Source organism: Zootoca vivipara, chromosome 7 (genome assembly GCF_965207765.1).
Source record: "Zootoca vivipara chromosome 7, rZooViv2.hap1.1, whole genome shotgun sequence".
In the NCBI taxonomy this organism is placed as follows: Eukaryota; Metazoa; Chordata; class Lepidosauria; order Squamata; family Lacertidae; genus Zootoca; species Zootoca vivipara.
Window position 1 is genome coordinate 78885782 of NC_142590.1, and position 19121 is coordinate 78904902.

General features: G+C 42.9%; 1 long non-coding RNA gene across 1 annotated transcript in view; it reads left to right on the plus strand.

The window, feature by feature from the left end:
• LOC148685156 (uncharacterized) overlaps positions 1–14162 on the plus strand; it is a 28193-nt gene extending 14031 nt beyond the window's left edge. Inside the window, exons 2-3 of the long non-coding RNA XR_015950916.1 lie at positions 8346–8465; positions 14101–14162. This is a non-coding gene — a long non-coding RNA (uncharacterized LOC148685156). The remainder of the gene's footprint in view (positions 1–8345; positions 8466–14100) is intronic.
• The last annotated feature ends 4959 nt before the right edge of the window (positions 14163–19121 follow it).

Genomic DNA, 19121 nt, shown 5'->3' on the forward strand with positions numbered 1-19121 from the left:
CATGATCCCTAGCTAACAGGACCAGTGGTTGGGGAAGCTGGGAATTGTAGTCCAAAACATCTGGAGGGTCGAAGTTTGGGGATGCCTGGTCTAGAGGGAAGTCAATTTCTTTTCTTTTCTTTTCTTTTTGTATTGTTGTTGTTTTTCTTTTTTTTGGAAAATCAATAAAATGTTCTATAAAAAGAAAGAAACCGCAGGAGTGAAGAGTGCTCTTGTGCTCAGGTCCTGCTTGTGGGTTTCTCACAAGCATCTGGTTGGCCACTGTGAGAACGGGATACTGGACTAGATGGGCCATTGGCCTGATCCTGCGGGATCTTCTTGTGTTCTTATGAGGGTGAGACAGAGTGCTCATTCAACCTACTGTAAGCCTGCAACTTACAGGGGGGCTACGTACTGCAGATCACTGCTGAAGCCAAAATCGCATATAGTTAAAACCCGTTGGGGTCAATCGTGGGTGGGATTGCCAATGTCATTTTTCTTGCAACCCTGCCCTCTTTCTACTTTCTTTCTCTCTCTTTTGCCACATGCGTAAAGCTGAATATGCACAAATTAAATGTGTGGTCTTTTTGTATGGTTAAAGCTTACTGGGAGATGATATATAATGAAATGAAAAGGATGTTTAAAATAACATTTTTAAAAAAAACAACTGAAGCTTTTCTTTGGGGGATAATAGGGACAGAACTACCTAAAATGTATAGAAACCTATTTATGTATGCTACTGCAGGGGCTAGAATGTTACTTGCCCCCAAATGGAAAGAAGCAGAAGTCCCAGCAAAGGAAGAATGGATACAAAAACTTACGGAATATGCAGAAATGGTGAAACTTACCAGAAGAATAAGAAATAAAGATATTTTTTTAAAAAATAAAAGAATGGAAATAGTTTATTGAATATTTACAGATAAATTATAAACATTGGCAGGATTATTGTAATAACCTGCAGTTTATAAGAGTATATATTTAAAGAAGATGAAGAAATGAGCAAATTAAGTTACATCTGGATATGCAGAAGATATTAAAAACAAATTTGAGGAACCACAGAAAGAGGGGGAAGGAAGTCAAGTTTTGAAATGTTAGAATGATTGTAAAATTTGTGAAATGTATAAAATTTGTGAAATGTGTAACTTTGAAAGGGACACGGGTGGCACTGTGGGTTAAACCACAGAGCCTAGGGCTTGGCGATCAGAAAGTCGGCGGTTCAAATTCCCCGCGGTGGGGTGAGCTCCCGTTGCTCGGTTCCAGCTCCTGCCAACCTAGCAGTTCAAAAGCACGTCAAAGTGCAAGGAGATAAATAGGTACCACTCCGGCAGGAAGGTAAATGGCGTTTCATTGCGCTGCTCTGGTTTGCCATAAGTGGCTTAGCCATGCTGGCCACATGACCAAGAAGCTATATGCCGGCTCGGCCAGTAAAGAGAGATGAGCGCCTCAACCCCAGAGTGGTCTTCGACTGGACCTAACAGTCAGGGGTCCCTTTACCTTTACCTATAACCTTGAAAAGAATGAATGAATGAATAATAACATGTTAAATGTGTGTAAATTGAGATATTAATGTATTTACTCAAAGCAATGAGGACACTAAGAACAAGCCTAAAAAAGATTTGGTGAGGGTGCAGCATTTTTAACAGGCTTTTCTATGGAGAAATCAACCGCAAGTCATCATAAAGGTAAAGGTAAAGGGGCCCCTGACCATCAGGTCCAGTCGTGTCCGACTCTGGGGTTGCGGCGCTCATCTCGCTCTATAGGCCAAGGGAGCCGGCGTTTGTCCGCAGACAGCTTCCGGGTCATGTGGCCAGCAAGACAAAGCTGCTTCTGGCGAACCAGAGCAGTGCACGGAAACGCCGTTTACCTTCCCGCCGGAGCGGTACCTATTTATCTACTACTTTGATGTGCTTTCGAACTGCTAGGTGGGCAGGAGCTGGGACCGAGCAACGGGAGCTCACCCCAGTGCAAGGATTCGAGCCACTGACCTTCTGATCAGCAAGCCCCTAGACTCTGTGGCTTAACCCACAGTGCCACCTGGGTCCCTAGTATCATACAATTGTAGAGTTGTAAAGGACCTCATGGGTTATCTATTCCAACTCCTAGGAATCACAGCAAAAAAAAAAATTCCTGGCAGATTTTGGCACAACAAATCCAGTGGTGTGGATTGCATGTGTGAATTCGCTTTATCACCTTGATGACTATGGGGCAAAATATCAGATTACTACAGGAAGATGCACCACAAACAGTACCAAGTGTTGATGTGCACATTGATACCGGTAGCTATTTATACAAATAACACCCCCCCACACACACACCCCACACCAGTTTGGCTCAACCCCCACCTCCCCAAAATCCAGCTGTCTATAAATTCTCACATGAATCAATCACGAAAAGATGAATAAACAAATCATTTCTTAAGTTAAACACAGTACGTGTGTTTTCATTCAGACAAGGCTGTGCCCCTTTCATAAAGCTTGGCTTTTAAATAGACAATCCATGGGTCACTAGCAGTCCAAATTCCCCTGCTCAGCAAGGCAGACCTATGGCCTCCCACAAATGCAGATATGCATATTTTATTGCCCTGTTACACAGAGAGTTTATTTTCAGTCCTGAGGCTTAGATGACGGTTGCAGTGTGTTTGGGGAAGGGGAATGTTTTAGCAAAAAAAAAAAAAAAAGTTTAAAGATACCCTTTTTAATGCACTGTATGAGCAGGAACACCTGGCATTAGTAACCCTTCTTGAAAATCTCTCTTACCCCCTTGCTTGACAAAAGGGCATGGTTACCCCCCTAACTTTTTGCCATGACCTTTGCTTTCTGAAATGAATTAAAGGTTTATGTGCAGGAATGCAGTGAGCAGGAAGACAGGAAATAGCTTGGGAAATGACTTTCCTGTCCCATTTCACTGGTTTGCGTACTGTAACGTCACCAGGGACAGAGCCCCTGAGTTTTGGGACGGCTGTGGTTGATGCAGCAGCTACATCTTCACATGCAAGAGGGAGAACTTAGTGGGTCTCTAAGGTACTACTGGACAATTTATTTATTTATTTTATTTTGAAGATGTCTATCAGGTTTCCTCTTCATATTGTCTTCTCCAGGCAAAACATGCCAAGCTGTTTCAATCATTCTTCATTGGACTTAGTTTCCAAAATCCCTTAGTATCCTGGCCACACTGTTCTGGAGGTACTCTGGGCTGCCTGTTTCCTTCCGAAAATATGGTGCTCAGAACTGGAAACAGTATTCCAGATGCAATCTGACCAGTGCAGAATACAGTGGAAGTATTACATAACTAGATGGGGGACCGCATGTTGAGATTCCTGCACTGCAGAGGGTTGGACTAGATGACCCTCAGGATCCCTTCCAACTTTACAATTCTATGATTTTCATGACCAGGGCACAATACTTCTCTTAATGCAGCCAAAGATTATTTTACCTTTTCTAGCAGCTGCATTGCATTGCTGGCTCATGTTCAGCTTGTGATAATCTAAAACGCCTAGATCCTCTTCACATGTACTGTACTGTACTGCAGCCAAGCCAAATCTCCCTGTCCTGCATTGCTATCCTTGAGTCTTTGTATCAAAATTTTGCTTTTAACCAATTTACGTACTGTGCAGTTGTAGCCATGCATCTTAAGAAGTCTGCACGGGCAAGTGTGTGTGTGTTTTTGTGTTTGTATAATTGTGTATATTCATCCAACAGATAACACACCAAGGAAGAGAGATACAATTGCTTTATAAAATGTAAAAATGAAACAAACAAACAAAAAACCCTGTAGCTTAGCTGTACCGTAATAACTGCCATCATTGTGTTGCGCAATTTTTATTCTGATAGCTGCCTTGGTTATACTTGTGTGATAACATATGTGAATGGCTGGCTGGCTGAATATTCAATATTAGAGCCCACAGATTGATGTGTAGGAATTCATAGTTTCACTTGAATGGATTAGCTCCTGTTCCTTTGATGATTTGCTGATTGTGTTGGCCCAGCCCATTCTAGTTTACTCTTATTGGTGATGACAAACTCATTGCTGTAGCTAAACAATGGCACCAACATAAACTATGGTACATCAATATCTTATCACTCTAAGATATTGATATTAATTGTCACTGATGGTATGAGATCAACCCATCAGCCAATTCCTAAATTACTTAAGTGAAGCAGTTTGACTTTATAAAATACAATTTTTTATTTTAATTAAGTACACAGCTGTACATCGGTTATAATTCACAGTAAAAAGTAGTGGGAGCTTGACTTTTAAGAAATATTTAGTGAACAGGGAGAAAACAGGCCAAAAACAGGCTTTTCCCTTCCAAAATATAGTGTATTTGCATGGATCTTATGAAGTCATTGGAATGATACCCAAATAAAATTAGAGCAAAAACAATGGCAGTAATAAGAAATGCACAGCTAAAATTCTGATAACTCCTCCAAGCCATGCTCTATAATTTTGGAAGATTGGGAATGAGACATACACACAAAGACTCTTTCCTTCTCCTTCCACACTTGGCATAAAAATAACTTTCTGGTTGGTCAAACCATGGTTTGCAGTGAAGTTAGAACTCTGGTTTGACCAAGAGACCTGGTTAGCAATTCTGGTTTAGAGGATGTGATGTCAGAATGCAACTATTGTTTTATGGGACAGTAGTTAATCCTTAGTTACTTGTCCAACTACAGTCCATTGGGAAGTTCTCAGGGCATGCCTGGATGAAATGAATGGAAGCTGGCTTCAAAAGCACACAATGATTCATCTCCCAGCTTTTTTTATTGCCTTTCTAATGGCACAAATGGATGTGGTCTGATTGCCTAGCATACAAGGAATCATGGAATCACAGAATCATAGAGTTGGAAAGGACCCTGTGGATCATCTAGTCCAAAACTGAATATGCAACCTTGGCCTTATCAGCACTACACTCTAACCAACTGAGCTATCCTTGGGATAAAAAACTTCTACCTGTAGCTCTTAGGCTCCACACCACCCACTTATGGGAATATAAAATTTCCTAGAGTTTCATAGCCCCTAGAAAAGCTGAAATGAGCAATCCTTTAATAAATGACATATTAAATGTGAGATTGAGAAGGTTGTCAACCTACCTAATCTCAGGTCTTATTATTCATCTAAATCAGCAGGAACCACAGAATTGTTTGTTCCACAGAAAACAATACATGCTGAACAGGAAACGATTGGTCTTCCACATAAATTTATTATGGTTTCATGATAGAAGGAGTAAGCATTTTATTGATTCATTGACATTTAATAGGAAACTAAATTGAGACGTTTCATGTTCCACTTCTCGATTTCATAATGGACAGTTCTACCTAGGGTTATCACGGATGCATTGTCCGCAAAGAGGAACTGCATCACCAAAAATGAGAACAAAATGGGCCACGCATTTCCACAGGGTAATCAATCAATATGTTGATTAATAATAATAATAATAAACTTTATTTGCATTAGCCAAAGGCCATAGCAACAATAAAATGATACAGTGTGTACAGAAACAGATTTGATAAAAGCACAAATTAGAATCCCGAATTATCAATCAGTTGGTGGCCCTTATTCTAATTGACCCAGCAATGTAGCTAGCAACTTTAGCTGTTGTCTGGTGATTTAGGTCTGATAGAAGGAAATGCATTGTGGCCATGGTTGAGCGCCCCGGGATGGTTAGAAGGAGTGGGGTGATTATCTCGTTCCTCAGGTCCTTATAAAGGGAACAGGACAAATAGAAGAGGACGTATGGTTCCCCTTTATCACACACACAGCCCAACAAGATAATGACAAAAATTTACCACCAGCATACAAATCAGTATGGCTAACCTAACCCAAAAAAACACACTCACCCCACCCCACTCACACATGAAAACAAAAACCATCATAGCCAATCACAAATGAACAACTACATCCTTGGCCAACCCAAATCTCTCTTACCATCAAAGAACACAAGCGAGTAAAGGAGTACCAACAGAAACAAAGCTGACATCAAGCCGTACATATATTAAGCAAAACAGAAACATCGTCACCTACTCTCACCCCCATCCACCCTCCCATCCCCTATCTACCTCGTTTTCCCTCTTTCTTCTTAGTGTCTTAACAAATGAAACTGATTTGCAAAAATGATACATGTTAAAATATGAGTGACAGGGAACAGGACAGGGGGACATTGTGCCACTGATTCTATACTACCATCTCCACAGGGGAATATGTTGATTAGGTGCAAGCTTAAAAATATTTAGTATATTTTAGATGGAAATATCATGCATCTCAACATAGTGGGGAAGACTGTGACCAGGTGAGCTCTATGACTGCTCAGTCAGCAATCCAGATGCTAAGTGCTGGTGGCAGGAGCGGAGGAAGGGGGCTGCAGTGGGGGCGGTCTCTTCTGGGTGCCCTCAGTGAGGGGGGTGACATTCGGCACGCCGCACGCCTGTGATTCCCAAGCCTATCCCAAGCTGACGGGGGAAGGGAGGAGACGCACTGCTTTGCCAGCTGCATCCCCCCCCCCCGTTTTGACAGCTGGGGGAGGCTTGGGAGTCACGGGCAGGCGGCGCGTCGAATGTCCGCCATCGGCGGCTCGCTCCACCCCCATGGGCAGCTTGCTCCGCCCCCGGCTGCAGGGCAACTTCAATGTCTCTACTCTTTCAGTTTGTTTTTTAATTTTCAAGCCAAACTTAGAAGGGATAGCCCTTCAAACAAACAAATAATGCCTGCAAATAAACAACTGTCCTCTGCAAAGTAGAACACAACAGGCTTGTTTACACGTTACATACTCTGAACACAGATACAAGCTCTATCCACACTGTGCAAAAGAGTGCAGACTTGTTCATTTCTGCAGCTAAGCGATGGTGTACACAGCTTCACAGATTGTACACTCATTACATGTAATGTGTGAACCAGGTTGTGCAAGGAGGTGCCCACTTGTTACCAACATTTCATTTCATTTAAACCAACAAGATTTGTATACCGCTGCCTCAAGTGGTCTATTATAAAACAAACTTTAAAAATACAATTTCATATACCTTTAAAACGTATGGATATAAGAAAGCATTTTGATCAAAAACTACAGCGTAATTTTGATTCATTGTAAGGTTAAGCACCAATATTTTAGGTCTGCTCTCCCCCCCCCCCCCCCGTTTGAAAAACCCTCTCTAATGCCAACAGTATCCATAAGAGGAAATATTGAATTGGGAAGTATTTGGGGAACAAATAAAACACAGACAATTTTTATACAATTTGTATGGCTTTATTGACTATGCAAAAGCCTTTGACTGTGTCGACCACAGCAAACTTTGGCAAGTTCTTAAAGAAATGGGAGTGCCTGATCATCTCATCTGTCTCCTGAGAAATCTCTATGTGGGGCAAGAAGCTACAGTTAGAACTGGATATGGAACAACTGATTGGTTCAAAATTGGGAAAGGAGTACGACAAGGTTGTATATTGTCTCCCTGCTTATTTAACTTATATGCAGAATTCATCATGCGAAAGGCTGGACTAGATGAATCCCAAGCCGGAATTAAGATTGCCGGAAGAAATATCAACAACCTCAGATATGCAGATGACACAACCTTGATGGCAGAAAGTGAGGAAGAATTAAAGAACCTTTTAATGAGGGTGAAAGAGGAGAGCGCAAAATATGGTCTGAAGCTCAACATCAAAAAAACCAAGATCATGGCCACTGGTCCCATCACCTCCTGGCAAATAGAAGGGGAAGAAATGGAGGCAGTGAGAGATTTTACTTTCTTGGGCTCCTTGATCACTGCAGATGGTGACAGCAGTCACGAAATTAAAAGACGCCTGCTTCTTGGGAGAAAAGCAATGACAAACCTAGACAGCATCTTAAAAAGCAGAGACATCACCTTGCCGACAAAGGTCCGTATAGTTAAAGCTATGGTTTTCCCAGTAGTGATGTATGGAAGTGAGAGCTGGACCATAAAGAAGGCTGATCGCCGAAGAATTGATGCTTTTGAATTATGGTGCTGGAGGAGACTCTTGAGAGTCCCATGGACTGCAAGAAGATCAAACCTATCCTTTCTGAAGGAAATCAGCCCTGAGTGCTCCCTGGAAGGACAGATCATGAAGCTGAGGCTCCAATACTTTGGCCACCTCATGAGAAGAGAAGAATCCTTGGAAAAGACCCTGATGTTGGGAAAGATGGAGGGCACAAGGAGAAGGGGACGACAGAGGACGAGATGGTTGGACAGTGTTCTTGAAGCTACGAACATGAGTTTGACCAAACTGCGGGAGGCAGTGCAAGACAGGAGTGCCTGGCGTGCTATGGTCCATGGGGTCACGAAGAGTCGGACACGACTAAACGACTAAACAACAACAACAATGGCTTTATTAAATACATGGTTATGTTGTCATTTGTTTAGGAGCCTCCACCTTCTGTCTGACATCATTTTTTAATTTTTGAGGGACACAGCAAGTCAGGGCTCTTGAACCTTCCTGCATTGCAACAGACCAATTTAAAAGATGCAAGCACAATAATTATGGTATGTATTTCATTTCATTTGTTGTTGTTTTCACTATTTATTAAGGTTTTATAATAAGTGGTCCTGGAAAAAGAAGAATACGTTTCCCATTTTCTGTAAGCATACATACATTCTTTTTAATAAATGTTTTTGTTTTTTATGAATTAGGGAACTATTAACATTAAGTTTCCAACAAAGCTCATGTTAGACAAACGTTTTTAAAGTCCCCACCCCAAATTCATTTCAGCTCTATCTAAAACCTCTAATTGTTACCAGGCAGGGAAAAGTAGAGCATTAAGAGATAACATAACTAGTCCAACCTGACCTCAAAAGGTCAAAAGAGAGCTAAACAATTTTGCCACAGCACTTGCTTATTTAAGGCAAAGCAAGCTCAGTTTCCTCCTGTTTTTCCCCCTCCTGGTATGTTATACTGTTCAGTATTACCCTCTCTTGAAAATGAAAGACGCACAGTGCCAGCTGACTAAAAGTATAATCACTAGAAAAGGCAAGGACCCAAATATATAAATAAAATGCGTCCGAAGTATTTGGCAAACGGAAGGCAAACCAATTAAATCCAAATGTCATCTATAAAGCACTATACTAAAATGCCCACCACATTATATTAATTTCTAGCCAGATTTATGGAGGTCACTGCCTATTGAGAAATGCAAGTCAATGATGGGAAGGTGAGTGGGTGCTGGGAGAGAGAAAACTTCTCCCAACCCAACTCGGATGGTATCTTTTTAACCCCTTCCCTGCTGGAAGGTTGCAGATTTTAATTATACAGTCATACCTCGGTTTAAGTACGCCTCGGTTTGAGTATTTTCAGTTTAAGTACTCCCTGGACCTGTCTGGAACGGATTAATCCACTTTCTATTACTTTCAATGGGAAAGTTCGCTTCAGGTTAAGTATGCTTCAGGTTAAGTACAGACTTCCGGAACCAATTACACTCATACCTCGGGTTAAGTACACTTCAGGTTGAGTACTCTGCGAACCCATTGGGAACAGATTAATCCACTTTCCATTACTTTATAACACTTTCAATGGGAAAGTTCGCTTCAGGTTAAGTATGCTTCAGTTTAAGTACTCTGCGGACCCATTGTGAACAGATTAATCCACTTTCCATTACTTTCAATGGGAAAGTTCGCTTCAGGTTAAGTACGGTTCAGGTTAAGAACAGACTTCCGGAACCAATTGTGTTTGTAAACCGAGGTACCACTGTATTTAACTTATAACTGGGAGTTCCAGGTAAGTTGTAAGTCCAAAAGGACTTGCACCTTGTGGGGAAAACCATAGGTAGGAATATTATTTGCATAGCTCTTCTCTTCTCCTCTCAGCAAGGAGGGGGGCCACCCCTTCCATTTCAACTGAAGGTTAGAATTGCATTTTAGGGAAGAAATCAGGCAGAATTCCCCCATCAGGATGGGACAAAGCTAGCTTGAGTTTTGTACCTCCTGTCTATTGTGACAGTAAGCTGTGGCCTTTAAAAAAATTCTTTACATTAAAAAAGGAGCCCCCTTTTTGATGTGTGTGTGTATGCAGGGGGGAATACGATTATAAAAATCACATACAGGCTCAGGGGGGAAGGATGCTTTAGTGACCAAACAAATTTGCCACAAATCATTTTACAAAAGAACAGCAGGAGTTTAGACTAAACTGGGGGGGACTGTTCCTATTCACCATTCATTTGTTTTGGAGGCTCCACCTTCTGCCTGACATGTTCAATATCTAATTGGCATTCTGACACTTGGGATAAGGAAGCATCTGCTGCATGGATGGTTCTTGGAGGCCTTTTGTTCTGCAAAAAATGTTGGAGTTCAAGGGATTCATCTCAGCCAAGGCACTAGATTCATGCTATTGTTCAAGCAGTTCCTCTTTGCTGCAATGGGGCAGCAAGGGGGGGGGGAGGTTTGCCTGAAAAGACGATCATGGGGCTTTGGGGGGGGGCAGTTGAGGGAAATATCAGATAATAGTTTGCTTGGAGGGCTTTTCCCTCCTTACTTTTGCTAGTCATTGACAAAAGCATAACTATAGGTCAGGGGCAGGCTTGCTTATAATTGATTAAAGCTGAATGCAGGAGATGTTTGCATTTTCAAAAGAAAATTGTTTAAAGTATAATTGCGCAGCTCAGATGATACCATTTAGGTCAGGCTAAACCATTTCCCGGTTTTGGAACCACGTTGCGTAAAAAATATTCTCAAACGGTGGTAGATCAGGACACAATAATAAATATTAAAGTTTCAAAGGCAAAAATGAAATGCTTAGAAATCACCACCCACTGGCCTCTGATGTTGTAAGCATGTTTCAGTTTACATAAGAGCATAAGACTGAAGGTTTGTCTAGTTCAACTTTGTGTCCTCAAGCAGAAGCCTATGAGACGTCAACAGGGGCGCTGACTTGCCCCTCACATTGAGGAAGCATGGTCATGTGATGTGTCATGTGATGTCATGTGATGCTGCCAGCATGTGCCAGGCTGGGACAAACAAGCAGGACAGCATTCTTAGCACTGGTGGCCATCAACAATTGAGATTCAGAGGCATAACACCTTCTACAGTCATAATGGCTAGCCACTGCTGGCCTTATCTTTCATGAATTTGGCTAACCCCATTCTAAAGCCAAGTTGTTGGCCACCATTACATCTTGTGGTAGCCAATTCCCTATGCACATTTGGGAAGAAGCTTCTTTTGTTTGCGTTGAATCTTCAAATGCTCAGCTTCCCTGGCTGGTCCCAGATGATAATATTATGAGAAACAAAGAAAAAAATCTCCCCAACCACTTTCTTGAGACCGTGCAGAATTTTTTTTTACATCTCTGTCTCACTTGCCCCCTTACTCAACCTTTCTTTAAACAAGGAGTACAGCTGATAAAAAAAACTTAACCTATGAAGTGGGCTGAAATATGATGGGGATGAAATGAAGAAATGCGGAGCAGGTGTTAACATAGAATGACTCATCACATAATGACTCCTTAAATGGTTTTTCAGAAGAATTGGGGAGAGGGGGACAACCTTCTGCAGCGAGTCTTTGGCAAACCTGACTTGTGAAAAGCAGATACCCAGCATGCATTCCTGTGTCATTTAATCCACAGCAAGTGACCACAGGCCGTTCCCTTTGGTCTATCTCAGTAACACTGACACAGTGGAAGAATGTGGAGGGAGACACATTTTTTATATCCCAAGCTCAATATATTTTTCTTGCCTCAGGAGGAATAAGGGATGCATAAAGGCATAAAAGGAAAGGAAACGATGCCCTCCTATTTTCTCAGCTGATGATACAGTGATTATAACTGTTGCTGCTTTTCCTCTGTCTTGCTGAATGATGATGTATATCCAAGTTGGGTGTGAGTCATGGGCTATTGGCTGCAGTGGCAAATACAAAAGGGAGATAGGAACAAAGGAAGAACTGAGGAATTTTTCTCTTTTATGGTTTAGGGGAAATGCCAGAGTGCATTTAATAGAGGAGCTTCTGCTAAGTCTTCCGGTAAAATAATCTTGAGATTGCAGATAGATTGACAGATGGATGGATAGATAGAATGCTTTATTTGGACTGGCTTTTGTTCCAAACGTTGTTTTCACCAAACTTCGCCCACCACTTTTGTTTTAACCAAATCTATTTAATTTACAGCAGAGGTGGCAAATTGCTGATATACTGGCCTGGATGCAACCCTCCAACTCATGGTACAACATCACAGCGCCTGTATCCCTCCCTCCCTGCCTGTATTATTCACTTTACTTATAAAATGTATTTGCCATAACTTTTCTGCCAAGGCTTGGAACGATTTCTAAAAATTTCAATAAATCAGTGGGGGGAAAACCACACACGATCAAACAGTATAACAAGTGAACAAAACTGCAATTTAAGAATGACAAGTTTTATATGTTGCGTTCCCTTATTTTTAAATGGAGAAAAACAAATTGACTCACTAGAGTGAAAATAACAAGTAGAATTAAAATTAGAAAAAGTTAAGGAAAAGAAGCATGTGCAGTGCCCCCCCCAAGTGAGGAGAGAGGAAAGCCCTGCTGTTCTAGTCGAAGTCCTTGTGTGGGCTTTTACTGGTGGGGCTTCTTAGTTGAGTTCTTCCCAAGATTTGCAGTATTTTCTGAGGGAGGTTGCTGGCATGTAGAGCAACTCTTCTTCAGAAAAAAATAACCAATAGAAAGGCTTCTGTAATAGGGTTACCAGACGCCCCCGTTTCCCGGGGACAATCCCCGGATTTGTGAATAAGTCCCCGGACAAATTCCATCCCCAGAATGTCCCCAGATTTCATCTAATGTCCCCTGGAAATGCAGTCTCAGTAACCTGGAGCAGTTGGCTCTGGCTGGCTTCAGGAGCTGCTCGGAAGTCCCCAAAGGATGGTGGTGCAGGGGCTCTAAGATGCAGCTTCCGGGCTGCCTCCACCTTCCCTGACCCCACCAACTAAGCTGTGAAGGGTGGCTTCATGCTGCCTATCGGAGCAGCTTCCCAACTCCTACTTGCGTGCAAGCAGGAGCAGGGCGGGGATATCTCAGCTGTGAAGGGAGGCTTCACACTGCTTATCAGAGCTTGTGTGCAAGCAGGAGGGGGCGGGGATCTCTCAGTTAGGCAATGGGAAGCCGCCCTTCCCAGCTGAGGGATCCCCGCCCCCTCCTGCTTGCACACAAGTAGGAATGGGATTGGGGCTGCTCCGATGGGAAGGGAGGCATTGTGCTGCCCGAGCCTCACTGCCGCCGCTCTCGGCCCTCCTTCTCCTCCTTCCATGCCTGACCCACCGTGCACCGCTTCCCCATCATCACCACCACCACCACTGTCACGGTCCGGTCGGCGGGTGGTTGAAGCCCTGGCTGAGGACGTCAGGACCAGAGGCAAGATGGTGGTGTAGAAGCAGGAACAGGTGCAGAACTGAGGGTCCAGCAGCAGGCAGTCACAGGGTCAAGGAGCAAGGCGGAGGCGAAGGTCTGGGAGTCAAGGAGCAAGGCGTCGGCAAGGCAAAGGTCCAAGGAGCAAGGAGCAAGGCAAAGGCTCAAGGAACAAGAAGCAAGGCGAAGGTCCAAGGGTCGAGGAGCAAGGCGAAGGTCCAAGGAGCAAGGCGAAGGATCAAGGAACAGGAGGCCAGATGCAACAAGGCAGGGATAGCGTTGCTGTGGCAAAGAGCTGAAGGAAAATGCTGAGCTTTTATCCCTCCCAGCTCCTGCCACCAGGTGCAGTGAGTTATCAAGTGGCCTCACCTGAGTGGCCACTCCTTGCTTCTCCAGCCTGACTCCTGCCCATACTCCTGACAACCACCACCGAAGAACCAACAACTCAGGGGCTGCCCAGGCTCATGGAGAAAGGAGATAGAAGCCTTGGAGGAAGGGGAAATGTGGAAGTTGAGGTCAAGGCAGTGGCGATCCCTCTGCCACCGCCATCGCTGCAGCATCAATGTCCGGAACATGTAGTGTTTGTTTTATTGATTGATTGATTGATTGATTGATTGATTGTGTCCCCAGATTCATTGAAAAAAATCTGATGGCCTTATTCTGTAAGTACTGTAAACATAGTCCATTTCAATCTCAATGGTCCTGAAAGCCCAACTACTTGGCCATGTAAGAGAGGTCTCCCTCAGCTGGACTTTTCTTTGTGATGCACATTTAATAAGTGGGAATTGCTGCCTTTTTTCTTTTCTTTAGCAGTCTTTCAGGTGACATCAACAATGGTCTTGGATGGGTTTGAGAAGTCGACTTCAAGTGCTTAGCCTTTGCAAGCCAACACCAGGTGAGGTGCACTTCTAGAAATACCACGGTCAACAAAAATGCCATTTGAATTTTGTGAAGAACAATATGTGTCTGACACGCGGCACAATTTGGAAAGTTTGAGTTGAACCTTCAAATACGTTTTCTTCATCATGGACATGGTCCATTGTAGTTGCAGAAAAGTCAGGCATGTGAGGAAGCCACCTCAGATAGTCCATTAGCCTTACAGTATATCTCAACACACACACCATTTATTTTAATTCCTCAGATGCATGGACATGAATGGAAATGGAAAAATAAGTTGAATCCTCATATAAAGTTTCTTCATCATGTTCCTTTCCCATGGCCCAGCTTTGAGGAGGGGTAGTCATGTGTGGAATCTCCCTTAGACATTTCACAGCTTTTACATCTCAACGCCTCCCAGCTTCTTTTAGTCCTTCAAAATGCCCCAGACGCTTCACCTGGGCAGGGACACCAGAAATTCTCCTCAGAATGTCCTGTTAGATGAAATCCAGCAGCAGTGAGCCCAGCATTCTTCCCATTCTCTTTTCTTTGCCCTCAAATGCCCTATAGGCCTGGCCCTACTGTTGGTAACATTTCCTGGACTTGACTGCAAGGGCCGGCTGGCATTCACCCCAACTCACTTTCCCTTTTCTTTTTGGACTGTGTGTGCTTATGTGTGCACGAGTGAGGGTTGTGGGAGGAGAAAGATGAACATCTGTGTCAATGGGACCTTGACCTATATAGGTCTCACCCCAAAGGATTCGGGATAATACATGAGATTAAACGAGGGCAACAATGGAGGGGAAGCTTCTGTTGTCCTTAACTCCTTTGATCTGCTTTGCTGAACCCTTTGCATTTATAGAACTCCTTCGATAGTAGGTAATTTCTAATTTGTTTTAGTAGCATTGGATATTATTTTGAAGTCCCAAAACAGACAGCTGTTGCCAGGGCTTTCCCACACCACTACATATGCTGAAAATATAAGCAGAGGAGGGGATGTTTTCTCGACCTTCCCCCTCCTCCTTTTAAAGGTATTGTTTGCTTCAGTGGACATGACAAACTCAGTTCCAATAAACATAATGGAATCTGATCACCATTGCAGCTTCTTTCATTGCCTGGAGGTTATTTGGTCTCATCTTTAAGAGCGTAATTCTTGGTGGACCAACTATTGTTTTCTACTGAAACTAACCTGGGGTTCGGCAAGCCACTAAGGAACGAGCGTTATGTTAACAGTTTCAGCTACACACCCCAGGAGCGCAGAACAAAAATAAACGTCTCTCTGTTTGAGAAAACTCCAGCTTTCCAAATGCCATACAATCAGCATGCTGTATTGAATATTTCAAATTCGGAACTAATTGTAAATTTAGCCACCAGTCCACAAAGGCCCAAGTTTTAAGCACCCAAGTCTCCAAAAACAAACATACAAACATACTAAAAAAAAGAAAAGAAACAAAAACACAATTTTTAAAAACTCCAGACAAAGTTAGCTGAATGAATGGACAAATCAATCATGACTTAACTTACCTCCCGATGAAATCAATTGACATTAAGTGAAAATGATTTAGTTTGGATCCAACGCTGCACAAACAACCATGCTTTAATTGCTCCCTTGATAATACAAACCCACCCATCCTATCTACACAGGGCATAATTCACTCATGTGATTTTATTTCACCTCTCCAAGTGTTTCTGAGTTTTGGGGTGGGGTGGGGGCTCTTAACAGTACAGTGGTACCTCGGTTTATGAACACAATTGGTTCCGGAAGTCTGTTCATAAACTGAAGCGTTCATAAACTGAAGCGAACTTTCCCATTGAAAGTAATGAAAAGTGGATTAATCCGTTCCAGACAGGTCCACGGAGTACTCAACCTGAAGTGTACTTAACCCGAAGCATGGGTGTAATTGGTTCCGGAAGTCTGTTCATAAACTGAAGCGTTCATAAACTGAAGCGAACTTTCCCATTGAAAGTAATGGAAAGTGAATTAATCCGTTCCAGATGGGTCTGCGGCGTTCATAAACCGAAAATTCATAAACCGAGGTGTTCATAAACCGAGGTTCCACTGTACTTACATTCAGCAGCAAATTGTACACCCCTCTCCTCCTTTCCTCAGGCCCCAGTGGAAAGTTATTCAGGTTCAGAGCATTATTTATTATAATTCCATCATACCATTTGGCCGAAATGCCCTCAAAATATCTACCTACATTATACAGGTCAGACTTATTGATCTCAAACAGGTGACCTTATTGATCTGGCTTTCCCCCTCCCTTCCCTTTTTGCATAATATGCATAAGCTCTGCATTCACAACTGATGCCCTAAAAGGCCTGGAATAGAAATGGTATTTATTTTGCAGAGCCAAACCACTTATTGTTGGTGGAGCAGTGTGCAAGTTTTGGGGCGGCGCAACAATCTTAGTCCTATCATTTATTCATCTTCATGTTCAAATATATAAAAGGATGTCAAATATCCATGTTCAAATATATAAAAGGATGTCATATAGAGGAGGGAGAAAGGTTGTTTTCTGCTGCTCCAGAGAAGCAGACACGGAGCAATTGATTCAAACTACAAGAAAAGAGATTCCACCTAAACATTAGGAAGAACTTCCTGACAGTAAGAGCTGTTAGACAGTGGAATTTGCTACCAAGGAGTGTGGTGCAGTGTCCTTCTTAGAGGTCTTTAAGCATAGGCTTGACAGGCATATGTCAAGAATGCTTTGATGGTGTTTCCTGCTTGGCAGGGGGTTGGACTGGATGGCCCTTGTGGTCTCTTCCAACTCTATGATTCTATGATCTATTTATCATCTACAGTATCTATCTATCTATCATCTATCTATCTATCTATCTATCTATCATCTATCATCTATCTATCTCTATCTTTCAAAGAGGTGCAGCCCTCCCCAGAAGGGTAATATCACTCTATCTATCTATCTATCTATCTATCTATCTATCTATCTATCTGATCAACCCTTAGTCAACTGATGGATCAATCTGTGGAACTCAGAAAACCTGCATATAGCCACACCAAAATAATGTTGTATCTCTTCTGTCCATAGATAACAAGCCTTCCACTGGGGCAGAGGTGCTGCCTTGGGCTGAAGATTGGTGGGGAGAGAGAGAGCCAGCGGTGTGCCATGGGCCTATAATGTCATGCACATGACACGTGACACATGTGTGTCGGCGGGAGGAGGCTCGTCTTCAGGAGGAGGCCTTGCCCAGCACCACGCAATTTCAGTGGCTGTGGCTCCTCCTCTGTCACACTCAATAGGAGTCTGCCTTTGATGCTGTGCAGCACAGTGCTCGGCTCGGTGGTTCGGCCTCCTCCTCAATATTGGGGGGAGGGGGACTGAGCCCCCTGCTAAGGAATATTGAGGGGGCTGCTGACACCTCCGCCCCCTAGCGTTAGTGCGCCTGCACTGAGGAGACATAGGCTTGAAATCCCTGTTCCTGCTGCCGCAGGGAAATTAAAGTTCAAAGGGTCTCTCTAGGTTACAACTCTGCTCCCAAGCCATATAACGAACTGCGGGTTTTTTGGGGGGAAGCACCCTGGTTTCAAAAAATGGCTTGCCGTGATATGGCATTGAGGACTCCGTACAAGAAACAGAAGCCAGCCTCTGCTAGCTGTATGGTTCTGTGGATCCTGCCTTAAATATTTTGTCAGGGAAGGCAGAAAAACTGCTTTCTCCCATGCTCCGTTCCCCCTGCAATTTGCCAAACAAAAATGTGTTTTCAAAAGATCAACTAGATCCTTCCTTCTCCATAGAAGAGAAAGAGAGGATAGCATTAGATATACATGAGATGAACTTCTTCGCTTGGTAGTAACATAACATCCAGGTGTCAGAGCTCAACCTCGCTTCAACTATTGTTTATTGCCATTGCTTGAATTAATCCCTGCTGTCAGTCCTGTCGGCAAGATGCTCTCTGGAAGAAAGATCTGCAGAGCATCACAAATGTCACATCCTGCTTTGATACACTCAATCGTCCCTTCAGGCACACCGTAACTGCTTTTCCCAGCACGCTAAAATATGTATGCTTGGAAAATAATCTGTGAATATGAGCAAGATGCCAGAATTACCGTAGTTCCCCAATACTACATTTGGGCATGCGTTGTGTGCTTTTAAGTTGTTATTTTATTTTTATTTTTTTGACAAATCGTTGAGGATCTGATAAGAATTTTAGAATATCCAGTTACAAACTGGATCTCCCAAGAGTCATTCATTCATTAGTCGTTATCCTAGTGTTACAGGAAGTAAACAGATCCTTGGAAGTGCATTTTGCATCCAATTACAACACATTGCATGGGCCTTGTCGAAGGTATGTTGTATTTCAAGGAGATACACTGAAGATAATCAGATTTCGGCAGTGTCTGGGAGGTCCAAACTAGCCACATTTGTATTTTTTTAATGGGTAAAAGAACCCCACAAGTTACTATGTCTAAATGTGCATATAAAATTATTTTAACTGTTTGGATCTGGTGAAGAACCATTTTACTCCAGTGCAAGGATTTTTATTAGTTTGCATTCCAATTTCAGAATCTGTATTAGCAAGGAGACCAAAATTGCTACAGCGCTTTAGAGACTAACTGTGCAATCTTATACGTACCTACTCAGAAGAAAGACTCACTGTTTTCAGCAGGGCTTGCTCCCTGATATGTGTATATAGGGTTGCAGCCTAATTGGTTTATTATCCCATGAGGTTATGGAGGCAACAGTAAAACATTTCCAGAGAATTAATATCTTTTAAAATGGACTAATCTGGTATTAATCAGGCCTGAACTACACATAAAGTGGAACCCTGAGATGATAGAGAGGACTATCTCCTAAATTGTGGAATTCCCTCCCCACGGAGGTGTGCCTGGCATCTTTACTTTACACAGTTTTCAGTGAAAACTGCACACCTAAGATACACCTCTTTATCCTGACCTTTGACCACGAGATGCGTGTTTTCAGGGCCCACCCTAAACCTGTGATTG